General features: G+C 32.2%; 1 protein-coding gene across 3 annotated transcripts in view; it reads left to right on the top strand.

Moving 5' to 3' along the window:
• The window catches only part of LOC113393260 (GATA-binding factor C-like), an 84,239-nt gene that overhangs the window by 61,464 nt on the left and 7,442 nt on the right, over nt 1-15,333 (top strand). The window lies entirely within an intron of this gene.

The following is a 15,333-nucleotide window of genomic DNA, read 5'->3' on the forward strand; positions in this document are numbered from 1 at the left end:
AACGTTGATTTCTCACTTTGTAGTTGTAATGATTACGAAGTCTGGGCGGATAACAAAAGCGTCTACTGGTGGATGAACATATATCATCCGTTTTCTCCAATCCATACACGTTACTTTACATATTCCGCATGTACAAAATGCATTTTATGTGTTTTTCAGTGTTTACATGCTCTCAAAATACAATTTTGAACTTATTCATTCGTTACCCGAATACTTGTTCAGTAATTCCTATTCATCACAACATCTACACTTTTACAACAGAAAATCCTCAAAGTTTGTATTTTATTTTAATTGTTAATAAACATTTTTCTGCTAAATGTCATTTATAATAAAAATATCTTTATAATGATGACACGCATTAGAGATGAAACGATTATCTCCATGCTAATACTCAAAAAATAATATTGTTATATCATTTTCAAACCAAATTAAAAAAAAACGTTTGAGTTTCTTTTGCCGATTCTTTTTAGTTCCGAGATAAACAATTTTAATAATTAAATGAATGATTTGAGTTTTTTCAGTTATTATTTTGTGTTGTATCCACCAAAGTAACAATAATTAAATTAATTGACGACTAACGCTTGAATTGTTTAAAAAATACCTACACTTTGTAAATGCTTCAGTAAATATGATTTAAAAGTATTAACAAAATATTAAGTCCCCTCCATCATTTCTCCCAAGGGCCAGTAATCCCTCAGGATGATTTGACTGAATCTCGGTGTCGCCTGCTTGGGGTCCAGTCGCACCCTACAGGGAGTAATGTGTCATAATACCCATACAATTGTGTCAAGTTAAAACGAATGATTCTGATGACATTGCTAATACTTTGTGGTTATGATACATCACGACTATAATTTTTTTTTATTCCACGAGTTGCAAGGTTTAAACTTTATGTTACAATATTTTAGTTGTTAGTGTTTTAAGTACATATATATTTCACTCCACTTTTTAAGGCAGGTTTGACCTTTTCGTCAGCCAATGTTACGGCACTCAAACTTATTCCAAGTATTCGTACAAGTAACTGTTTTTGTTACTGCTAAAATCAATTCTCACGACTCTCACAACCCCGTATTCGGAACGCCCTTACGCGTTCGCTCTGCTATACATTCGAAAAAGAACAAACGTAACGGAATGGAACGTTACAATGACGAGAATTAACATTCAAAGCGACCCTACAAATACTTGAGATTTTTTGTTGTAATGTATACTTTATTGCCGCTGCAAGTATCCGAGCGACAATACTGTTTGGTCTAATTATTCGTTAAGAGCGACAAAGGAGGTTGCTACTTCAGAAGTTGAAGGTATAATGACAGGAGCACAATAAGGAACGAACCAGTAGCGATGTCAAGACGCAAGGAACGCCTTCTCATACATATTTATAGATATCTTGTAAACATTCGTTGGCCTCTTGGCCTTCGAAGCGAGCTCATTTATCAATCATACATAAAAATGTGAGAATCTAGTTTCGTGGAAACAAGTTGAATCCGTTTGCAAGATAAATGTCTTCACGTTACCGACAATTTATTGAAATGTGCATTTATTTGCATTTTGATTACGGAGGATTACGTACGTACTAATGAAACTAAACAGCTGTAGGCACGATGACAATTAGTTAAGTATTTCTTATATTGTAAAAAATGGTTAGTTGGTACAGGCCAAAAATGCCATGTTATATTATATCGTTTTATATTTAGAGCAAAGAATGTCATAGTATAATTTTATAAACTGCATGTTGAGTTAGCCTGTAATGTGTACACACATTTATAAAAATATAAAAATTAAAAAAAATACGAAGTAAAGTTAAGATAAAACCAAAGGCACGGACAAAATGTCTGTGGAGATACAAAATTAACAATAAAACAAACAGCACAATTTTAATTATATGTTCTTAGTTTAAATTTCAATAGAATGTGTTCATTACGTACCGTTGGCCTCCTTACAAAATAAAATACATTTGAAAGATCGGCACACTAAAGAGACATTTTGTAACAATGCGTAAATAAATACAGTATAATGTCGGGGCCGGAGCTCGTGATCGATTTCACTCAAAAAACGCAATTCATACAATAACGCACGGGCCTATTGTGATGCACCTCCGTCACCAGCCGCCTACACCGTAACTAGCAGTTCTTGATACTATACATGAAATTGTAGATGATACGTATAAAAATATTTCAATGTATCAAAATGTTTGTCAAATATCAAAATTAATTTATAACTCTTAATCTTAATAATAAGTTATTTCGCTGGAACCCACATTCCGGGCCGTTACTTACGGTGAACTGACATGATACATTTGTATAATGACAATTAGAAAGTGGTTGTTATAAATTGTATGGTATAAATTTAAATTAACTTAAAAATTATAACACATAAACATATATTAAATTATTTTTTAACTTTGTCAGTTGTTGTATCCTAATCACTAAAAATTCAATAATACAATTTTCTTAACAATAATTCAAAATAAAATACGGCATTTCAAAGTTCGTTTTAAGTATCAAAACTATTAATGTTAACTACACCTCTCTAAACATGAGTGTTTACTCAAAACACGCCTCTTATGCTACAATTGGGACCGCTAAAATTGCCCTCACTAACATTATACTGTTACAAAAGCAACGATCATGCTCCTTCGGTCTCACTAAACGTACTCTTGTATTATTGTTTTTAATAAAAACATTTTATTGGCCCTTTGTGATACATTGCTTGTTTGTTGACTTGATTGATATGGGAAACATTCTTGTAAATAAATGAATGATGACTTTCAAGTCTTATTCGAGAAAATTTTATCCTTATTATAAAATAAATGTTACCTTAGTAAAGTTTTAAAACAAATTATTTTTATTTGTGATTGTACATTATAATAAAATTAATAAAATGACTAATAATAAGTAATTTCAATAATAATGTGTGTGTCTCTGCAGTTATTTTGAACCAAATGACAAGAAATTATTACTAAAAGTAATTCTATTTAAAAGCTCTGTGGGTTCCAATTGAATGTAATCTAAAATAAATTATTTATTTGGGCAACCACAATAGTAGTTAATAGGATTATCGAAGGTGCGTGGGTTCGATTCTAGCAATCTGAAAGCCCAGTAAATTTGTGTATAAGTTATCAAGGTAAACTGAACCTTAAAATATTGGTCATAAATAATAATTTTCTTTAACAAGGCAACCGCAATACGCAACAAAGAGCCTACCCGTCTGTCTGTGGCTTTTTATGAATTTGTTTATTTAATTTATCACGCTCGTTTATTCGGTACTTCCTTCGATTTATACACGATTAGCTTTTTGTGACTTATACTTTTTTGTTAAAACCTTTTAAATATTCGATTATGTAATCCAGTTTTTTGGCATCTTCCGTTACCATGCCATTTAACGATATTTCCCTGATAAAACAACTACACTTTAATTACTATGTTTTTATCACGGGAGCTAATAATATTTTGCATGAAATATTGAGCAAATTTTATTGAACCAATATCAGGCGAAACGATATTACAATTTTGAAGTATACAGAACAAATTGCACAATAAATAACTAGTATTATTAACAAGCTCTGCAAGAAACCCATCCTTATACATTTTACGATAAAATACTAAACAAATTAAGTTCTAACTACACATCAGCCGTTTCGTAACTAGATCGTAACGTTAAGTGCCTTCCATACAAAAGTATTGGATTACCAGGTTGCATTGAAGCTAGAGAGAGAGCGCCCATAATAACAGCTCAAATGATACATTTCGAATACAATGGGGCGATCAATTCAATTTTTGAATTGAGAACGCTCTCCTAGTCTTTTTTTATTTCGTCTAAAGTGCTGTTTTGTTCAGCCAACATCCGAGGGAATCTGACAGTCACTGTTTTTTCTTCTGTTTTTCTTTTGCATTAGATTTAAATGTAGATTTATAAATATAAAGTGATCCCTTGGTTTTTTTATAGCACTTTAGATTACGAAGTTAAAAACTTATGCTCTAATGAGTGTTCCTACGTTATAAATATTATAAAGTATTTTCAGTAATATTTGTACATTTTATTAACGCTGGTTATTGAACCAGTTTATGAATAGCGGCAAAGATAAAAAGAGCGTTTAATTTACTCATTACATTACATTACACATGCAACTGGCTGGTGGCCAAACGGGCAGCACGTTTGGGCGAATGTTATAATGACATCAATTTGAATATTCAACATCGAACAGCGATCCCATTTACATAGATTCGACCGTTGAATTTTGTGGCAGTGCAAAATGTCGTTCACTCCTAATTATGTTGCTGTACTGTTTAATTTTAGTTGCAGATGCTAAAAACTGATATGGTAATTATTTTTTATTACAAGTACTATGTTAACTATATAATAATGACAAAATAGTATGGATCAAAATTTGCCAAATTTATCTTCGTGTAAAACAAAAATGTGCTTTAATGGGCGTTTGCGCAGTAGGCTGGAAAGATTTTATCTGTTGGCAATACAGAAAAAATGGCGCCCACCGGAAGTGTCCGAGCGCGGCGCGCGGCGCGTTACCATTTTTTTTCTTTTTTGTTTTAAATGGCTTTTTCCCGGCAGCGTTCGGCCGGAAATGCGTTTGCGTAGAACTGCCGTACAAAGCACAACGGTAATAGCTCCTATAAAGTTTATATGCAATTCTGATACTTGACACCGTTTCTTAGAGTTAATTTTCGAACACCTGGCTTTCAAATAAAACCGTTTTCTGTATACTGGAAGGCATGGTGTGTAGCGCTAAATAGCATGTTTTTATTCATGAGCCTCCCATTCTGTTTAGCGAGCGATTCCCAGCTGATTTATTGTCTTTGTAATATATTTGGGAAACTGAGCCGTTTCTCTTCACGAGAACGCTTTAAATATATTCATGTTAAGGAACTTTTAAAGTTCATTGTGCGATCTATCTTTACGAAACTATTTATTTACACCTTAAATTTAGAATAATTATACTCTAGCTATAACAATTTTTTGACAAAATACATTTATACTAATCTTAAATCATTTTGACTGCTATTACGGTTGTAAAATTTAATAAATAATTGTATGTTATATTTGGACAACTACTTATTTATAATTTAAACAATTATGATAGTTTTATTAAATTTATTACATATAATTTTATTTTAAAAGTACTAAATAGATAAATTTTGTTTTATACTGTTGGTTTTTCAAATGTGTTTTTAAAATGAATTTTGCGGGCTTTTCAAAAAAGGAACATAGAGGCAGCTGTAGTTAGTCGACTGATCGTTTGCGCGATACGCGTGTCCTTCTACAAAACAATTACACTCTGGTTGCTGCAAAGAGATTTGTGCAATGGCCAATGTCGCTATTATACTTTATTGTGCTATACTATACATTTTATTATTACCGGAATTTATTAATAAATTTTTTTTTTAAGAAAAATAATTTTAAATTACTTCCGGTACATAATACAATTTATTTGTTATCATTTTTCATTGAACATGTCGTTTGAAACATAAAAGTAATCCTAAATTTATGTAACGGAAGAGAATTGATCTTACAAATTTCATTTAGGTATAGTTTTAATCAAAAATTGGTAAAGGTTTTTTTTTTTATGGAATTGACTGACGGACGAGCATATGTGCCACCTGATGATAAGTGGTCACCACCGCCCATAGACAAAGACGCTGTAAGAAATATTAACCATTCCTTACATCACCTATGTGCCACCAACCTTGGGAACTAAGATGTTATGTCCCTTGTGCCTGTGATTACACTGGCTCATTCACCCTTCTAACCGGAACACCACAATACAGTGTACTGTTATTTGGCGGTAGAATATATGATGAGTGGGTGGTACCTACCCAGACGGGCTACCACCAAGTAATAAATTTCTTATATTCGTTTTTTTCATAATATTTTTTAAATAAATAAAGTAGTGGAACAGATGAAACATCTTCAAATGTAGTAATTAGGCGTTGAGCCGCCGAAGGAGATGATCGCTGATCTGGCGCGCGTCCACGATATCTGCCACATCTAGCGTGATATACGCTCACAGGAATAACCTTCCGTTGGGGACAGGTCAAAATTATATTGTTTCATACTCCTATATATAATGAGATATTTATAATAGTCGATAAATAATGTCATCATGCTATTTTGGTTAAAATAGCTCGTTTATTGATATGCTTAGAATTAAAGTGTAGTTTAAGAATATAAAGACCAATATTTCCCTAGGAGTAAGTTACTATGGCGTCATTTCAAACTCTGGTTCTTAGAAAAGTTATAAAGAATACAGTTTTAGTACTCGGTCGTAGAAAAAAAGAACTAAGTTTTTGATTAGTTTTATTATTCGCGCTATATGCATGCCACCACATTTATTTCGTAGATTCTTTGTACATAGATAGGTACTATTTTGATTTTAACATTAACCCGTTTCATAAACCGAATATAATAATTCCTATACGCGTCATAGCTCACATACCACGGACGTGGGTAGAGCACAGGTAATTAACTCGGATATCAAGCATATTAGAGTGTCGGTCGATTGCGTTCACCAGAGATTCGGGCCGGTCCCCTCCGGTACATCTGTAAACATCTTATAGATAACCATCTGACGTTTGACACAAAGCGCGGTTGCGGGAGATACTATCTAAGAACTATCCGAATACCCCCTCTCTCCTCCCTCACCCCGTATTCCCCTCGACTTCCTCAGCTCTCCGTCTAATTATTTATTTATGTCCGCTTATCACAGGATCGATGCGCTCGGCGGCAAAACTGCGTGTTTTCATGAGCGCAATTTTAGAATGGAGCCATAACGTTATCATGCGATCTCAGTGACAGTCCGTTCTAAAATCGCGTCGATACTTTGCTATTCTATTTATGCGAGCTTAGACGTTTAATCACGGCTGACTTTCGAACTATCTCTGTGGTGGCCATGAGATCGTTTTTTATAAAAGCCACTTTTAAAGATCATTATTAAGAATCCAATAATATTGTAAGATAAATTTACTGGTAGATAAAATAGTTTAAGTTCTTACTTAATTTATTTTTAAAGTATATTTTTCTTTACATGTACATTACTTATATAATAAAAAAATTAACTCTAATTTTGTACTTAAATATCTTAGCACTTAGCTTGAGTTATGTCACTCAGCTTTCTTAACGTATAATAATAATACTGGAGCAAAGGTGTCGTCGATCGATAACCTCAAAGAGCCGAAACAATAATTGTGGCACCGTTTTACACCGTTACCACGAAACCGTCGAAGGTACGTAATAACGGTATAAAAAAAAACTTTATGACATCTCATTCGTTCAAAGTGGCCAGGCCAAGGTGTAATTTGATTGAAAGCACCAAAAAAGCCTTATAATCATATAATAAGTGGTAGAATAATTACTGGGGTCTTAGGAGCAGGTGCGTCTTACATGCGCACGCGCCGCCGGCCCATTTACAATTTCTGACCAAGAGCGACATGATTACATTAACAAAACACTAAATTGTACTAAAAATATCGCTTTGTAACGAATTATTTATTTTAGTTATAAATTTTTGATATATCGTTATAAAACAGCAGCTGACTCTTAATTAAATGATTTGCAGCTAGTGTCATAAAAAACGAAAGGAATTGGAATGTGTAATAATTAAGTATATCATTTTAATTAATTTAAATGAATAAAGTATTAATAGCTTTGGTGTGCATAATTATTTGCACTTTCTCGTCTTGTAGGATAAATATTGTGTCATACATTTGAGGACGTTACAAATATATCTGACAAAGCTTTATGCGAGTAAATTCTCTGCGTAACAATAAATCTCGTGTATGGAATGAAATCAACGAGTCGCAGAATGAGTGCCGCGAAGCTGAGTTATCGATAAGGCGAGAAACTGTTAAAGTTTGTGTCGATGTCGACAGTTACGATCGCTCGTCGGCGGCTGCGTATGAATTAGGGTAGCATGGTAGCCGTATGAGATTTACTGAGGACGGAGTCGACATCTAATTGGACCAGGTTCGATGCCACGGGCGAAACAAATAATTTATTGTTTTCCATAATTGTATTTGAGATCTGAGCCTTTAGAACTAGTAGCGCCATCTTCATTGCGCTACACGAAGTGCCGTGTGTTTAATGATTTTTCCCTGCTTATAGTATGTAATTACGTGTTAGACAGCGTGTTCATGTAAAATTTCAATATACTCGCAAAGATATCTGCTTCCGTACAAAAAACCAGTAATAATTTTACAAGCAACGTCCAACAAGTAGCTTCACTTCATATTCGCGTCAAATGAATTACTTCCGTTTGTATAATATCGAATATATAATAAGTTATTATTTTAAGTAAACCTCGTTTACATACCGCGTTGGTTACGAGTCGTGTCAGTAAATCGTTTAGGGAGAAATATTTAATGAAATTCAAGTGTAATTAAAAATGTTGCAAGCCGGTCGTAATATTTAACTTAACAAATCAACTTAATTTACGATCTGTTTCCGCGATATGAACACTAATATCGATAGCGAGAACTAATTAACATTTGATAAGTCAAAAATAAAGTCGCCATTATTTTTGTTTTATACGAAACGGTCATTCGGACTCTTAATTATTGTTAACTATGGTCATGTTCTTGTAAAAATTATACAAAGTTTATAAAGGTGCGCGTGGCATTGTGATAGCAGATTTGTCTTCAGCAACAAGATTGAGAGATTCCGGTTGGAATGAATCTTGTTTTGGAACAGTGGATGATTTTATACTTGAGAATTTCGTTCGTCCGATTTAGCTCATCATTTTCGTAATTTCATAAGTAGCTATGAAAGAGCAAAAGCGTCATATAGACTACATTTTTAAGACTGACATTACTTTAGCTACGCCTTTTTGGACTAAAAAGGGATCGACGTAATTCACAAATATTTAAACAATTTTATAGAGTAGTTTATTTCAAACTTGGACTCTAAAAACCTTAAGATATAGGCCTACAATAGTAGTAGAAGCAGTCTTCGTCGAGGTGTTAGAGGCAATCGTGAAATGAAGACTTGACATAAAACATTTATAATTTATTCAATGCGGAAGGAAATCCAATCATAAATATTGGTGTTGAAAATGATTGTCATTTACAACATTGTAAAAACAATTGTAAAATAATGAGATTGTCATTATTATAAATAGGTTTACTAGCTTATTTCCGTGGATTCTTTAGCGGAGATTTTAGCTTATTACGAAGTTCTTATATCTAATAAATACATTTGATATAAGGATAGCTTAATTTATTTTAGGAAGGCAGACCAGCAAGTGTCTATGCAATCTAATGGTAAGTAGTCGTCTACGCGTATAGCCGGTTTAAGTGTCTTTATTTACACTGGCCCACTCACAATTCAAAATTACTAAGTAACACTATTCGAAATAATATTGTTTAGTTGTAGTATACATCGGTAAAAAATATCAGAGAGTAATAATTAAAAGCTTTACTTGTTTTGTTATTTTATTATTATTGATAGTAAGATGTTTCCATACTACACAAAACACACGTATAAAATCAGTCACGTTCCTAAACGATCTAAGATTACGCGGGGACGATAAAACATGAATCAATATTCTTATCAATGTAAAAATCTTAGATGTAGTATTTGAGATTCGTTTGATTTCGTTTCAGCAAATGTATACATTTGCAGAAGATTCTGTCAAAATATTTTGATTAATAGAAATGTATAGATATAAAATGCTTTCTTTACGATTTAGGTAAAACTAATGTTTTTATGATCATATTTAATGAAATCGTATAGTAAGTACTAAAAAAATAACTATCATTTAAATAATAGTTTTATTTTACAGTTTCATACATATAACTAAGCGATTTTTGAATATAAATAAATAGTATTTAAATGTGTGTGGTCTATGACGTGATTAAATTTTGATGATATTTTTCAATTAAAATTTGAATTTCAAACTAATTATGTACTTCGTTTAATGAGGAGAATCTGTTTGTTATATATTTTCCGAATTTAAATATGATTTCAATAAAAAGAATCCCCTAACAAGATAGCCGTTATACAAGTTGTCATAACATACGTAAGGTTGCGCCCGCTATAAATCGCAGTTATCGATAAATTTGGCGGGTTTATAAATCGTATTTTCAATTATCCCCCGGAGTAGCAGCTGTCCGACTACTGCCCGGAGTATTTATTTTAATCATGCGCGTACATCAAACACTCAGTTGGTGCTTCGTCGACATCTCTCGAGGCACATCCTTAATTATGAAATATTGCTTATTGCAATCACAGTACCAATTGTCAATTAACGATTCTCGGGGTGTCTTATATTGATAAAGGATATCGTAAATATTTCGTATTTATTTGTTCAAAATTTTGAAATAGTGACGAGCATAGTGATAGCTTATATTCGATATCGACAAGACTTGATAAAATTCAGCTGTTATAATATAAATTCATATTAAAAAGTAATTTGTAGATGATATAACCTAATATGACGACATACTTAATTCTTCATATTTGTATTAATCTATTCTATTATTCTCATAATTTGGGACTATCGCAAAAAAGTTGGAGCGCGCGGCCAGCGGCTTTATGAGTTTTGCAATGTCAAAATTTAATCTCCGGCCAGTAACTGAGATTTATTGGCAGAAAAACTTTACATTTACTGCACTGATTCGAAATTTGAACGCAGGATCTCGATATCTGCAGCTTTATAAGCTTGTTACTAAACCAACAAGGCTGTCTAGTTAGACAACTAAAATATATAAAAGGGAGATACTATTAAATGGAACTAGCTTAAAACATGAATTAACAATTTGCAACATTTCAAAGTAACATATGAGACCTTGTTTACGGTTTACCTATTAAATAAATTTTATACAAAACATCACCAATAAACTTAAATTTTATACTCAGAAACTTTTAGCGTAAACGTTAAAATGTAGCGATCAGACCATAATATTAATAAATATAGCGACCTATTAGTTACATCGTTATAGAACATTTTAAGAAGCACTATAAAATCCAGTAAAACCAGCCTTAACGAGCAAATTTTATTAATCAAAAAAAAAATAAAAAAATAGTAAGTACCTCTACAAAATCTTTAAGGTCGCGCTGCTAGACACGGACCTTACAATTGAAGGTAAAAATAAAAACCAATTAAAAACTCTAAATCCTACGAATATTGCAAAAAAGAACAAACCTGTTCATGATAGATATATTACTAGGATAAATCGTGACAAGTTTTCTGTATTTATTGATGAAAATGTGTCTTGGTTTTTATAAATTCTTCTTAATGAAATGGCGCCTTCAATGGCATTAGATGAAGGCGCGCTGCGCAGGCGCCAGTAAGCTCGATTGCTGCGCTAACAACGCGGAACTAATTCACTGACAACGCTAAAATATCCTTCCTTTAATAAACCACCTAAACAAATTTGTGTTTCAGATAACATATATATTATAGAACATACCTTATTTCTACCGAAAAAAGAAACATTTTTTTCACGATATCTTTATTGTATATTTAATATTTTACATTTATTGTAAAATATATTTGAGGTTTTATATTAATACAAAGAATATCGTTTTTTAATATCAACGTCGTGCCCAAAATTTTAATGATTATTTATTTTTATTTATTAATATATTATTGCAAATCCATGACGGAATATGTAGCATGTAAATGTTTAAATATATGTATTTTTTGTCTCAACCTTAAAAATCAGCCTATAAGTGAAATAGCCCTTGTACTATAACATCTTGAACCCTTTCTCTTAACAGTTGGTTGGGTTTCATTCACGCGGTACATTATCCCAGCTGAAACTTACCCAAGGCGCCACAGTTTTTTTAATATAAAATAAAAAAGTCGCTTAAACAAAAAAACTTTCAACGAAATATTTTTAACTTACGTTATTTTTATAAGCTTAGCAAAACTATGCCGTTGAGTATTATTTTGAATTGGTAAAAATTAAAAAGTCAATTCGGTACCATATGTGGTGTGAGGAATTTGGTTGTTTGCCTTTTTTTATCGCTGGAAAAATTTTTCAATGTACGACTGTTTGAAGTCTATTTAAAAATATATTTAACGTTACCTATAATTTTGCGTGGATCAAAACTTAATAAAATGTTCACTTTTCGTGCTGGTGACGAAATTTAAGTAAACCTAATAAAAGTGGCATAATTTTTGGTTTTAAAGCTTTATTTTAATGATATAAGAATTATTATAACAATACGAGTAATTTCCGAATTGTACGATCTTCATGCACTTATTTCTCCGTACGGAGTTGCGTGTGGGCATCGTCGCGGGCAATTGCATAGCTCGTTCATTTTGTCTCTACGCCACATTTCATCCGTCCTCGACCATTTCGCCCTTTAATTGCAACTTTCGACACTCCACTGATTGGATCAGATGGCAGACTCTTTTTGTATATTTGTTTTATTTCCAAGTATTCACGATGGTATATCAGGATCATTAACTTCTTAACATGTACCAATTGTATAACCTTTAGTTAAGGATTTTGTTCTCTTGAGCATTTTTTATTACAAAGAAAGTTTAATAATTATCACCTAAGAACTATATACATAGGTTATAAAACTAGATAAAATACGTCGATTACACCTATAATGTTGTATGGCATAATTCACAGTATCGATGAGTTGAAATACAGCATTAGTTTCAACCTCGGAAATTACGCAAAATCAAAATAAAAAAAGGACTACTTTGAAGAAGTTCAATTATTTTTAATATTAAAAAAAAGCAGATGAGGTAATCGTAAATATCAAAAAGTATTATTATACTTTACGAGGTACTATTGCTCTGTGGATATGTGTTCTAAGAATTGTAAATGGACTTCTTAGAACACAGATATTTTTTATCTATAAGTGTTTAATATGTGTGATGTTGTTACACATTTTAAACAAATAATTAATATTTAATTAGTAAAATAGAATAATCAGACAAAACTGGTAGTTTAATGTTTATTTTTTATTTAAACGTTTATTAGTAGTGTTAGGAAATGATGCGAGTTACCAATATTTTATACATATTCAACAAGACTTTCTAATATACATCTTCTAAGAAACAATTTATCGCGATTACAGTGTTACAAAGTTCTAACAATGCGGCAAAAAGTATGTGCATTGATATAACAATTAACTTCGCCTGTAAAAAGAGTTCCCATATGCGTTCGTTTTTATTGATATTACAAGCATTGATATAATAATTAAACGTATAAGGCAAGTGAATTCGTAGGCGGATACGAGTCTATTATATCTTGCAATTTATAGGTGTTAGCAGTTCACACGATTTATATCTATTGTAAGTCGATCTAGTCATTTCTTGTAACATGTTATGAGTTTGAATGATCTATTAATAAAAACATACGCACACGCGACGTTGACGTTTTGCCTACAATAACAAGTAGATTTTATATGTAAAGCTATTTAGCATCTGATCTCTTTAGCTCTGAAACAGCAAGATAGTGTATTGTTTACAGGAATAAAAATTTGGCGTGATATGTTCAATTTTATAACGTAACGTTGAATACGTTCTTGAAATTATTCAACTAATAAATTATTCAAAAAATTAGTTTAAAATCGAGAACCGTCAACGTGACTTGTAGTTCTTGTGAAAACCGCATGATGTGTCTGAATTTTTAGATAGTCCCAGCAGTAGAGCAACGTAGCGTTATGAACTCCAAATCCGCATTTCTAGTGATTTATTCAATTGTTTTGTACATAATCATTGCTGGACTAATAAATGTTCGATTTATTAAGCTGATGCCGATGCTATATTAATTCAAAACACTTAAACCTGAATTGAGTTTCATTATAATTCAGTGATGTTCATGAGATGTGTGTTCAAGCAAACAAATAGTGTTCTATTTTGAACTTCTAATAATGTCCTTTCTGTTGATAGTTTCAATCAACGACTTACTAACATACGAGTTTGTGAGTTTGGATTTTTTGAATGATATAGGCAAACGGGATTAGACCTGTTGGAAGTGATCTAAACCATCCATAAACATTAGCGCTTTTCTATATAATATTTCTTATATTAATAAAAGATCATCAAACCTTGAAAACTGTGGGGAAGATTTTATATATCCTGTGCCTGCAGTTACACTGGCTTGCTTATGCGGTATTACTTTTTAGCGTAAGAGTATCAGATGGTAGGTGGCTAACTAGGCAGGTTTGCAAAAAGCTTTACCACCAAGTAAATATATTTGTTACTCTGTCACGTGAAAGCTTCTAAATATATGCGAGTAAGCTTTGTTATGTAGAAAGATGATTGAGTATGTCCTGAAATAGGGCATAATTATTTTTTTAATTTAATTTGAAAGTTAAAAGAAAAATACAACGTTTTTAATTACGCTAATTAGGGTCAAGTTAAATATAAAGGTAGCCTTATTATAATTTATGTCATATTAATGATGTACACCTGATCGATTTCGGTCAAGGCGGATATTCTTAACGGAGAAAAGCCAATTGCGGCGATATTACAGTAAACAAATATGTATTGATCACAGGTGAATTAATAAGGATGAAACTGTGATCTCCTTTTCTCTGTGATCTCTTGTGATTCCTGTATTATAAAATATAAAGGAATATTGATCTGACACAGCTAGAGTGAGTTCGCGCATTATACCATCAATGTTACATGACTTCCGAGGCATGGGAAGTATTAGTGTTTTACTGACTACTTAGGTACCAAATTAGTTACCAAACTTAGGTAGCAGCCCGAAAAAAATATTAACTGTGCAGTCATATAAACTAGCTAAAGGCCAACGAGGTAGCAAATGCTAGCAGTGCATTATTTTATAGGCATTTATGATACATATTCTATTAAAATAAATTAACTCATAGACTCGGGGCGTAGGCAAACATACAAGATTAATCGGGACGTATTAACTTGATTATATTTTTAATGTTATCTTGTGAATTAAACGAATTATAAATATCTACATAAGTTTTCGTCTTTGACAGGCTTCGCTACGAATGTTATGATAGTTATTACGAAAGATGGTCGGTTCCATTATAATGGTAATTGCAATCGTTATTTAGGTAAACATCGACATCAATGGGCTATTATCCGACAAAAACAAAAGTCGCACGTGACAGCGATCAGTTTCAATAAAGCCATTTAAGGCGGTTTTTTGCTTGATAATGGGTGTACATTTTTTGTTGTGTAATTGGTTGCTAATTCTTAAGGTTTGTCGTGCACTGGTACGCCTGTCTAATTTATCTGATCTTTATCGATTGATTTACAGCTAAGCGGAGTTTGTACAATTTCTCTCGCTTCGTGTCTGTTGCATTCCATTTTGTTCTGGTTTTGTTGCGACAATTGGAACATTTGGAACGGTACCGAATTTCGTTTTATGTTTG

The sequence above is a fragment of the Vanessa tameamea genome, chromosome 6 (assembly GCF_037043105.1).
Source record: "Vanessa tameamea isolate UH-Manoa-2023 chromosome 6, ilVanTame1 primary haplotype, whole genome shotgun sequence".
Lineage (NCBI taxonomy): Eukaryota > Metazoa > Arthropoda > Insecta > Lepidoptera > Nymphalidae > Vanessa > Vanessa tameamea.